This window comes from Salarias fasciatus, chromosome 9, assembly GCF_902148845.1.
Source record: "Salarias fasciatus chromosome 9, fSalaFa1.1, whole genome shotgun sequence".
Lineage (NCBI taxonomy): Eukaryota > Metazoa > Chordata > Actinopteri > Blenniiformes > Blenniidae > Salarias > Salarias fasciatus.
In genome coordinates, this window is record NC_043753.1 from 3,868,757 (window position 1) to 3,877,718 (window position 8,962).

At 47.4% G+C, this 8,962-nt stretch overlaps 1 long non-coding RNA gene across 1 annotated transcript; it reads right to left on the bottom strand.

Annotated features, from left to right (window-relative positions):
• Window positions 1-3,969: 3,969 nt before the first annotated feature.
• LOC115394593 (uncharacterized) lies at window positions 3,970-7,085 on the bottom strand. The gene is made up of 3 exons (XR_003932122.1): window positions 6,963-7,085; window positions 5,833-5,907; window positions 3,970-4,116 (listed from the first exon to the last, which is right to left on the bottom strand). It is a non-coding gene; the product is annotated as an uncharacterized LOC115394593 (long non-coding RNA).
• Window positions 7,086-8,962: the final 1,877 nt, after the last annotated feature.

Below are 8,962 nucleotides of genomic sequence, written 5' to 3' on the forward strand. Positions count from 1 at the left end.
CACGGTCTCCCCCCCTTCATCGCAAGGCGGCGGAGATCCTACCGTTGGCGGACTGGCACTTTGCCTCTCTCAGAGAGCGACACGTGCCTGGGGTTCTCAACGTCGGCGCGGACAGAATGTCCCGGGGAGGCCCACTCCACGACGAGTGGGGCCTGTCCCCGTGGGTGGCACCCCGACTCTGGTACAGGTTTGGCCCCCTAGTGGCACAACTTTTCACCAGTGCAGCGAATGCACAGTGCCCACGCTGGTTCTCGCTCAGGTCATCAGACGGACCCCCTCTCGGGGTAGACACCTTCGCGCACAGAGTCTGGCCTCTGGGCCTCCTGTATGCTTTCCGTCCGACCCGCCTATTAGCCCCGGTGCTGCACAGGGTGAGGGCGCAGAACCTCCACGATTGTGGTGGCCCTGGACACCCCGAGCACCCGGTGGTTCCAGGACCTGATCCAGTTGGCAGTCGGAGACCCGTGGCTGATCCCCGACGGGCACGACGCGTGACTACAGGTCCCACCCTCTCCTTGGTGGGAGACTCCTGGCTTGGAGGCTGAGAGGGTGAGACTGGTGGAACAAGACCTCCCCCCAGCGGTGGTTTCCACTATCCAGAGTGCCAGGGCCCCCTCTACTGTCAAGGCCTACAGGTCTCAGTGGCATCTCTTCACATCGTGGTGCTCAGAGAGGGGTTTGGACCCGGTCTCCTCTGCTGTCGGTGGAGTATTGGAGTTTCTCCAGGCCCTGCTGGACAGTGGTCACACTGCATCCACTCTAGCGGTGTTGCATCAGCCATTACAGCGGGCCATGGCGGCTTCGGCCGCTTCTCTGCGCGCAGTCACCCGTTGGTGAAGCGTTTTCTGCGTGGGGCGTGTCAGCTTAGGCCGGCCCCCAGGCATGTGGTTTCCCCATTCACCTCTAAAAGGTGTTGGAAGGTCTGAAGCCAGACGCTTGCGCGTTTTCAGCGACTACTCTGATAAATTGCAAGCGTAGAAGAAGAAGTTCCGCTGTGAGTGACCGAGCTGTGGACAACCACAAAAGTGATTGGCTACTGTTGTAAAACTTTGACTTCTGTGTCCTGCTGAAAGCGTGCAAGCGTCTGGTTTGGTCTGCCGCAGCTTCCATAGTTCAGGGTGCGCGTGCAGACGTGCACTGTGGAAGTACAAGAGAGCACTGTTTAGGCTCCAAAAATGTACTAAATGACCTCGTTTCGAATTAATTATGGACGTTACCCGCTCAGGACACTTGGATTACAGCGGACAAGCAGTATGAAGGAAAATAGGCACGTTTTTGTGGACTTTTATGGACCTTTTTCTTCTGGGCGCCATTAGCCCCTGATAGATGGAAGTTTGTTGACAATGAAAATCCCCCCAGAACTCTGGCTGCATTTGAGACATTTAAAAAGTGCTCCAGAGTGTTGCTCAGCATGAGGGTGCGTAGAAAATTAGGCCAAATTGTTGTCTAGGTGAAATATTCCTTTAAATACAGTACTTAAGTAAATTTACTTCATTACTGACCACTTCTGCTGATCGACATATTTTGTTCTCCAGAACGATCGGACAGGTGTTAATACTGAGCCCTGATTGAGGAACACCTCCTCATAGGAACTACAGGAACTGCTTTCTAAAACATCACTGAGACATTGATCATGATGACATGTGGACTCACTCAGCCTTCCTGCAGTTCCTCACAGCTGGCATCAGTCTCCGTCGTCCCTCCTCTGATGTCTTGTACTTCTTCAGGTTCAACTCCTCCAGGACCTGGTCTGACATCTGCAGCATGTAGGCCAGAGCTGAGCAGTGGATCTCAGAGAGTTTCTCTGATCTGTTCTCTGACTTCAGGAACTTCTGGATGTCCTGATGTACTGAGAGGTCCTTCATCTCCATCAGACAGTGGAAGATGTTGATGCTTCTGTCAGGAGAAACTTCATCACTGTTGATCTCCTTCAGGCTCTGGATGACTCTCTGGATGGTTTCTGGACTGATCTCTGTCCGACCCAGCATACCTTCTAAGAGTCTCTGGTTGGATTCAGAGAGAGGCCATGAAGGAAGCAGACAAACAGGTCCAGGTGGCCGTTCTGACTTCTGAGGGATTTCTGCAGGACTTTCTTCAGGGACTCATCCAGAGATGAGAGAGCATCATCACCATCACCCTTTCTGAATAACTTCAACACTTTATCATGAAAAGTCTTGTTCTGTTTCAGGAAGGTCTTCAGTCCGTCTGTCTTCCTGTTGGTGAAACAGTGGAACATGAAGACTGCAGCCAGAAACTCCTGAACACTCAGATGGACGAAGCTGTAGACGACTTTCTGGAAGATCACAGACTCTCTTTTGAAGAGATGAGTACAAGTTCCAGAGAGCAGCGAGGCCTCAGTCACATCCAGACCACACTGCTCCAGGTCTTCTTGGTAGAACAGGATGTTTCCTTTCTCCAGATGTTCCAAGGCCATCCTGCCCAGCTTCAGAAGAAGCTCCCTGTCAGCCTCCGTCAGCTCCTGTGGACCCGTCTCAGGTCCTTCATGGTACTTGAGCTTCTTCCTGTGTGTCTGAACCAGCACAAAGTGGGAGTACATGTCAGTCAGGGTCTGGGGCAGCTCTCCTCTCTGCTCGCTGCTCAACATGTGCTCCAGAACTGTAGCAGTGATCCAGCAGACTGGGATTCCACATGATGTGGCTCCTGGAAGTCTGGATGTGGGAGATGATTCTGCTACTCAGTTCCTCATCACTCAGCTCCTCCTGAAGTACTCCTCCTTCTGGGCGTCAGTGAAGCCTCGCACTTCTGTCAGTCTGTCCACACATGATGGAGGGATCTGATTGGCCGCTGCAGGTCTGGAAGTGATCCAGACCCGAGCCGAGGGCAGCAGATCCCCCCGGATGAGGTTAGTGAGCAACATGCTGACTGAAGACTGCTGGGAGACGTCAACCAGCCGCCGTTTGCTGCTGAAGTCCAGAGAAAGTCTGCTTTCATCCAGACCGTCAAAGATGAACAGCAGCTTGCAGACAGCCAGCTCCTCTGCCGTCAGCTTCTGGAGCGCCGGATGGAAAACATGGAGCAGCGTGAGAAGACTGTACGGCCGCTCTCTGATCAAGTTCAGCTCCCTGAAGGAGAGAACAACCAGCACACTGACATCCTGGTTCTCCAGGCCCTCGGCCCAGTCCAGAGTGAACTTGTGCACCGAGAAGGTTTTTCCGCTCCGCGGCCACGCCGCTGGTCACAACCACTCGGATGTGTCTGAGCTGCTGGGCCGAGGCTTTGAAGATGTCCTGAACCCTGATGGCAGTGTGATGGAGGCTCTCCTTCCTGGAAGCTGTCTCCAGCTACTTCAGCTCAGGTTCCCTCTGAAGCTCCTCACTGAGTCCCTCTGTGATGTGGAGCTCAGTGTAGATCCTGTTGAGGAGGCTTCCTCCTCCTGCTTCATCACTTCCTTCAGTCACACGTTCACATCTCCTCCTCAGACTCTTCTTATGTTCTTCTAGAAGCTGCTGCAGTCCTGATGAAGAACCCTGGTCCTGCTGCTCCTCACAGACATCACTGCTCTTCTTCTCTCTGTGGACACCAAGAAACATTTACTCTGTTTTAGGAGCAGCGTCATTACCCATGCCCCGTCTGCTAGCCGCATATGTCCGCCGCTCGATTTTGGATCTAAATTCCTCCCGAAGCACTGTTTAGATCAGAAAAGGATTCGGGGTGAACATATTGTTGTACTTCATTCTATAAACAACGTGAAAGTGGACCAATCACAGCCCTCAACGTTCACGTCACCACGTGGTTAGGATTTTTGGGAGGTGCACGTCAAGCCCTAGCATATCGGCTACGTAGGGTGCTGTGTTGACAGCGTATGTGCTGCGTCGCAGAAGCATACAAAGGCCTTGACGCGTCACCGGAGGAACGCGCGTTCCCCATTGTTTTCAATTGTATTTGGACGCAAAAATGCGGAAATCATTTGGCAGTGTGAACGCAGTTTGAAGCTCACTTTGAGCCAACAGAAACACTGAGAGCTGCATCTCTTCTTGTGTCTGGTGTCTTTGTGGATTCTGTACCTGGACTCTGCAGGAGCAGCTGGCGTCTCTTCCCTGTCCACAGACTCTGCTCTGTCCTCCTCTTCACCCACATCACTCATCTTCAGTCAGGCTGAGAGAGAAACCAGCAACAAGACAAAGCTGTGAAACCTGTTGAAGACTCACTGTCAGCGATCAGACTCCTCTGTGTCCGCGTTGCGCGTGCGCGCCAGTTGCGCGTTGCGCGTGCGCGCCAGTTGCGCGTGCGCGCCAGTTGCGCGTGCGCGCCAGTTGCGCGTGCGCGCCAGTTGCGCGTGCGTTTAAAGCGCCACAGCCAACAAACTATGACGGACACTAACTTTGAAAAGTGACAGTGTGAAGCCATCAGACTACATCAGGGTTTCCCTCAGTGCTTTATAGGCCTGGCGGGCTGCCAGGCTTTACTTGCCCCCCCCCCCCCCCGTGCAAACTCCTTAAGGCACCTTTAAAGGTGCATTAAGGAGTTTGCACGTTTTATGCGAAACAGCGCCCCTGCAGGCATTGGGCGTAATGCAGCTTAGTGAAACACTCGTGCCTGTCTGCTTCCGTGCACAGAAGAGGGAACTCCGTCTTCGCTCGTTTAGAAGCGCTCAAGTAAGATTTAAGTTCTTCTACCTGGTGGAGTCTGTGTGGAGCTGTGGCAGTGCTAGAAGCCAGTCTTTTCTTAATTTCTGGAAGCTCCTGCTCAGCTGTTGCTCACTAAGCCTCTGGCGGAGTAATGGCAGACAAAGCGAAACTGAACAAGCCGAGCGCGCATTACGTCATTCCTTTCAAATTCTCCCCAAAAAAATGCTGGTGCCGGACCGGCACTGTGACTTTCAAGTGACAATTTAGCGCTGTTAGAGGTACTTTTAATGAATATGTCAGGGCACATTGTACACATCATTAAAAATGTGTAACATATTTATGGTGGAAAATAGTATTTTTAAGGTTGTAAACTCCTTAATGCACCTTTAAAGAACATAAAATATTATTAACTGTAAAAAACTAATAATTTTTCTTTAGTTTTTCATTCAAAAAGTAGACGTGGTTAGACAGTCCAGCAGATACCTCTTCAGCCTCTGAGTGCCCTGTTTTTACACCTTGATCATGTTTGCACTTTTTTATTTTCTTCAATTTATTTTACCTTTAAATGTGAACAGCAATGCCTTGTTTTAAGATTCATTAGGATTTAACTTAATTGAAAACAATTGATATTTATTTTAATTGTATTTTTTGTGTTTGTTAAAACTTTAAGATTATGCCTTTTTGTAAGACTCTGCATTTAAGTAATGTTAAAATGCTTACAATAACACAAAATAGTCATAATTTCCGAATTTCTGTCAACTTTTAACTTTTTTTTTTTTTTTTTTTTTTTTTTACATAAATACGGTGGGCTTCTCCAGCAGTCCAACCACCGGGCTTAGCAAGTTTTCTGGGGGAAACCCTGTACATAGACATCCAGATAGAGAAAAACTGGAGGACGGAGAGAGCAGACTGTCTGGAGGGAGGAGAAGTCTGGAGACGAAAGTGAAAATATCTCCTTGATCGCTCAGGGCGCGCCCACGATGGAGAAACAGAAAAAAAAAAACAAGGCGACATGAACTCTAATACTAAATGATAAGATACTGTCGATGTATGTGCTTCATTTCTATCAATAATCTGCAATAAAAGAGCAGATAAACAGTCTGGAGCGCCGGAAAAGCTCCCCGAGGATGCGTGGATCAGTGCGCATGCATGGAAAGCAAATGTCGCATGAGAGGAAGCTCACACAGTTTCTTCTGTTGTAAACACTTTGACATTACAAGACAAAAGTTAAACAAACACTCACCTGCTCCTCCTTCTCTGACAGTCGACTGGAAGTTGAGTCTGAACCGTTTTTACCATCTACAGCAGGGGTATGCAACTAAAATTCACAGAGGTCTGGTCAGGGATAATTTGTTCAAGCAAAGGTCCGGAACATCATAATGTCTAACTGAATTAGTGTGATATATGCTGATGTAAGCTAGCAGTTCTATGAGCGTCTGCATGTAATCAATCGCTGACTATCAAATCAAATGAATTCATGCACTCCTTGACAACTTCCTCATCACTAAATGCGAAATGTTTTTTTTTTTTTTTTTTTTTTTGTGTTGCCCCAGAATCCAAGCAACTCTGAGGGAACATTCGTTGGCACGTTGCTGGGCAGTGAATGACTGTCAGGATCCTGGTGGACTGATCCTACTGGGCTCTAAGACTGCTTATTTTCTGTGCCCTCAGTTCAGACTTGATGGGGAATGATTGGTCAAAATCTTTGTGTTTTGTTTCATAGTGGCGTTTCACATTGCCACTTTTAATGAGTGCCACAGTCTCTGAACATGTCAGACACAGAGGTTTTGTGCTCCCACAGGGCAGGATGAACACAAACGAGTCTGTCCACTCCGGGTTGAAGGCTGTTTTCGCCTTTTCTTTTTTTTAGACAGCGCCATTTGTAATTGTTCAGATGCTGTTTAAGACTCGCCAGTTTCTCTGGATTTTATGATATCCCTATCTGGCTCACACGTCCCTAAGTCTTCCTCTCGGTGTCGCTTTATTTATTTACTGCTTGTCCCCCTCTCGTCTGTCCCGCACCTCTCAACTGTTTCCGGAATGCACAGACCGTGATGTTTAGCGCCTGTAATACAGACACTTCATTGGCCAAGTGGCGTCACGTGGGACGGCTGAACTCGTACGTCATTGGTCTGTGTGTTTCCTGAGCTGACAAACTGATACCGTGAAAACTAGAAAGATGCGCCGGTAAAATAGAAGCCGGCTGACAAAATAATACCGTAAACACTAGAAAAGCTGCGCCGGTAAACTGGGATCGACCCGTCAAATTTAAACCCTGTTAGTTTTTTCAAGTCCGGTCCGTATTGGACGGTGTCTGGGTCCGGGTCCGGACCGCGGTCCGCCAGTTAGTGACCTCTGACGGTCTGAACTCACTCAGTTCTTCTCTTCTTGTTTCCTGGTTGGACTGTTGAGCAGCTGCTCCTCCTCCTCAGTGTTTCTTTGAAATCACACCCTCACAGTGCAGGAAGTGTGAGACACGAATCAGCCTATCAGAATAAGATCCTGTGTTTTGGATGCAGCGTGAAACACAAAGTGAAAGATGAACTTTATGTCACTTCAAACATCAATATTTACAGCTGGCTGCTCAAAGTATGGAGGACTAAAAGGGCCAAATTAAATAAATAAATACATAATTAATTGAATCATTAATTCAATATTTACTTAATTACTGAAGTGGGATAAATAAATGTGTTGTTATATATTTCATTAGTTTATTAAAATACCAATTCATTTTAAGTAAAAAAAAAAAGTGGTTATTTCACTGTTATTTTAATGTGTTGCAGTGGATCATGAATTTATTTTATCTGTCGACCTCGCCCGTGAAAGTTGGTGGGCGGATTCTAACAGCTGATTGGTTACCCTTCCATCAAGTCAAGGCAAATCGATTCCAGATAATGGATTGCAAAAGAGCTTGTGAACACATTCTGATACACTGGGTGGCGCTATTCGCCTCTGGGTTGGTTTGGATACTCTATTTAACAAAACTTTATCGACAACCACAAAAGGGTTCAGTTCTCTGATCCAGATATTGATACAGTGCGATGAAAGACGAGAACACACTTGTTAGTCGTAGTTCGAGCACAGACTTGCGGCGAGGCGAGAACACATGGAAGTTAATGCACACTTGGAACCAGCGTACTTGATAACATCATGGTGTGTTCACAACGCCAACATGTTAGTTTTCATATCATCTATACATTCAAATATATAAAAAACACAACAACATGGGTGTTTATAGAGGGGCCAGTGATCAGGAAGTACTTGTGGAAATAGTTGTGTGGAACAAGTTTATATAGCAAGTCGCAGCATTAAACATTGGAAAAACGTTAAAATGACAATACAGGATGATCTATTCTAGACTATAGAAATATGTGGCAAAATTGCTTGTATCTATTCTGTCACATAAATGCTGAGTATAGAGTAACACTGTATGTGTTACTCCTCACTTCTATCCCACCTGCCCTCCTGAACAGCCTTTCAGTTACTGTTGAACTACTTGGATCTAAGCTCAGAAGAAAAGCAGGTGATCAGACATTTCTACAAAAACACATTTTTAATTCTGTTTCACTGCCTGTCATACCTGTGTGCCTGTTGTCATCCGTCTGCTCATGTCTTCATGATGCACTGTTTTATACTACTCTAACATACTGTCCTGTCGGTGAAGTTGAAATAACGAGCGTTTTGAGATTCACAATTCCAACTGTATTTGGGAAAGCAAACGCATCCCCAACACAGCCTCTTGTGCAGCAGCAGCACCAACCATCAGTCCCGGTACAACATAAACCACAGAACCCGGCTAAAGTAACTCAATAAACGCTGAATAACTGTTCATGACACAAAACAACAACTTAAGAACTATAACACAGTTGATTTTAAACCAAGAGAACAACTCCCCCCACGGAACATGTCCCACAATGCCTTTCGGTCACTCAGATACCACCAGATAACCGCGTGAATGGCATGAATTCAGGGCACAAAGGTGAAGTCATGCATTGAGAATAGGCCTGTTTCAGTTCTTTTGGTTGTTGCTTTCAGGTATTGTTTCATGAAACGTGGATCTCGGGTGTGGACGAGAGAGAGAGCGTTTCAGCACCACAGACAGCTCCGCGTCCGAGTTTCATGGTGTTGAAGGGACCGGCCAGAACACACACATCCTGACATATCAGTGGAGTTTCAATCACTGATCTCCCCTTGTGAAGTCCAGGACTCTGACGCCCTCTAGTGGTCTGAGGTTTTCTCCTGAGAAAAACAAAAGCAAAGGAAGAATCCTCTTTCATGTTGCAGTGAAGACCAGGACCAGAGCATCCCCAGACCAAGACGTTCCACAGTTCAGTTCAATCACAGTTGTATTACTGTTTTTAGTTTGTTTTGTT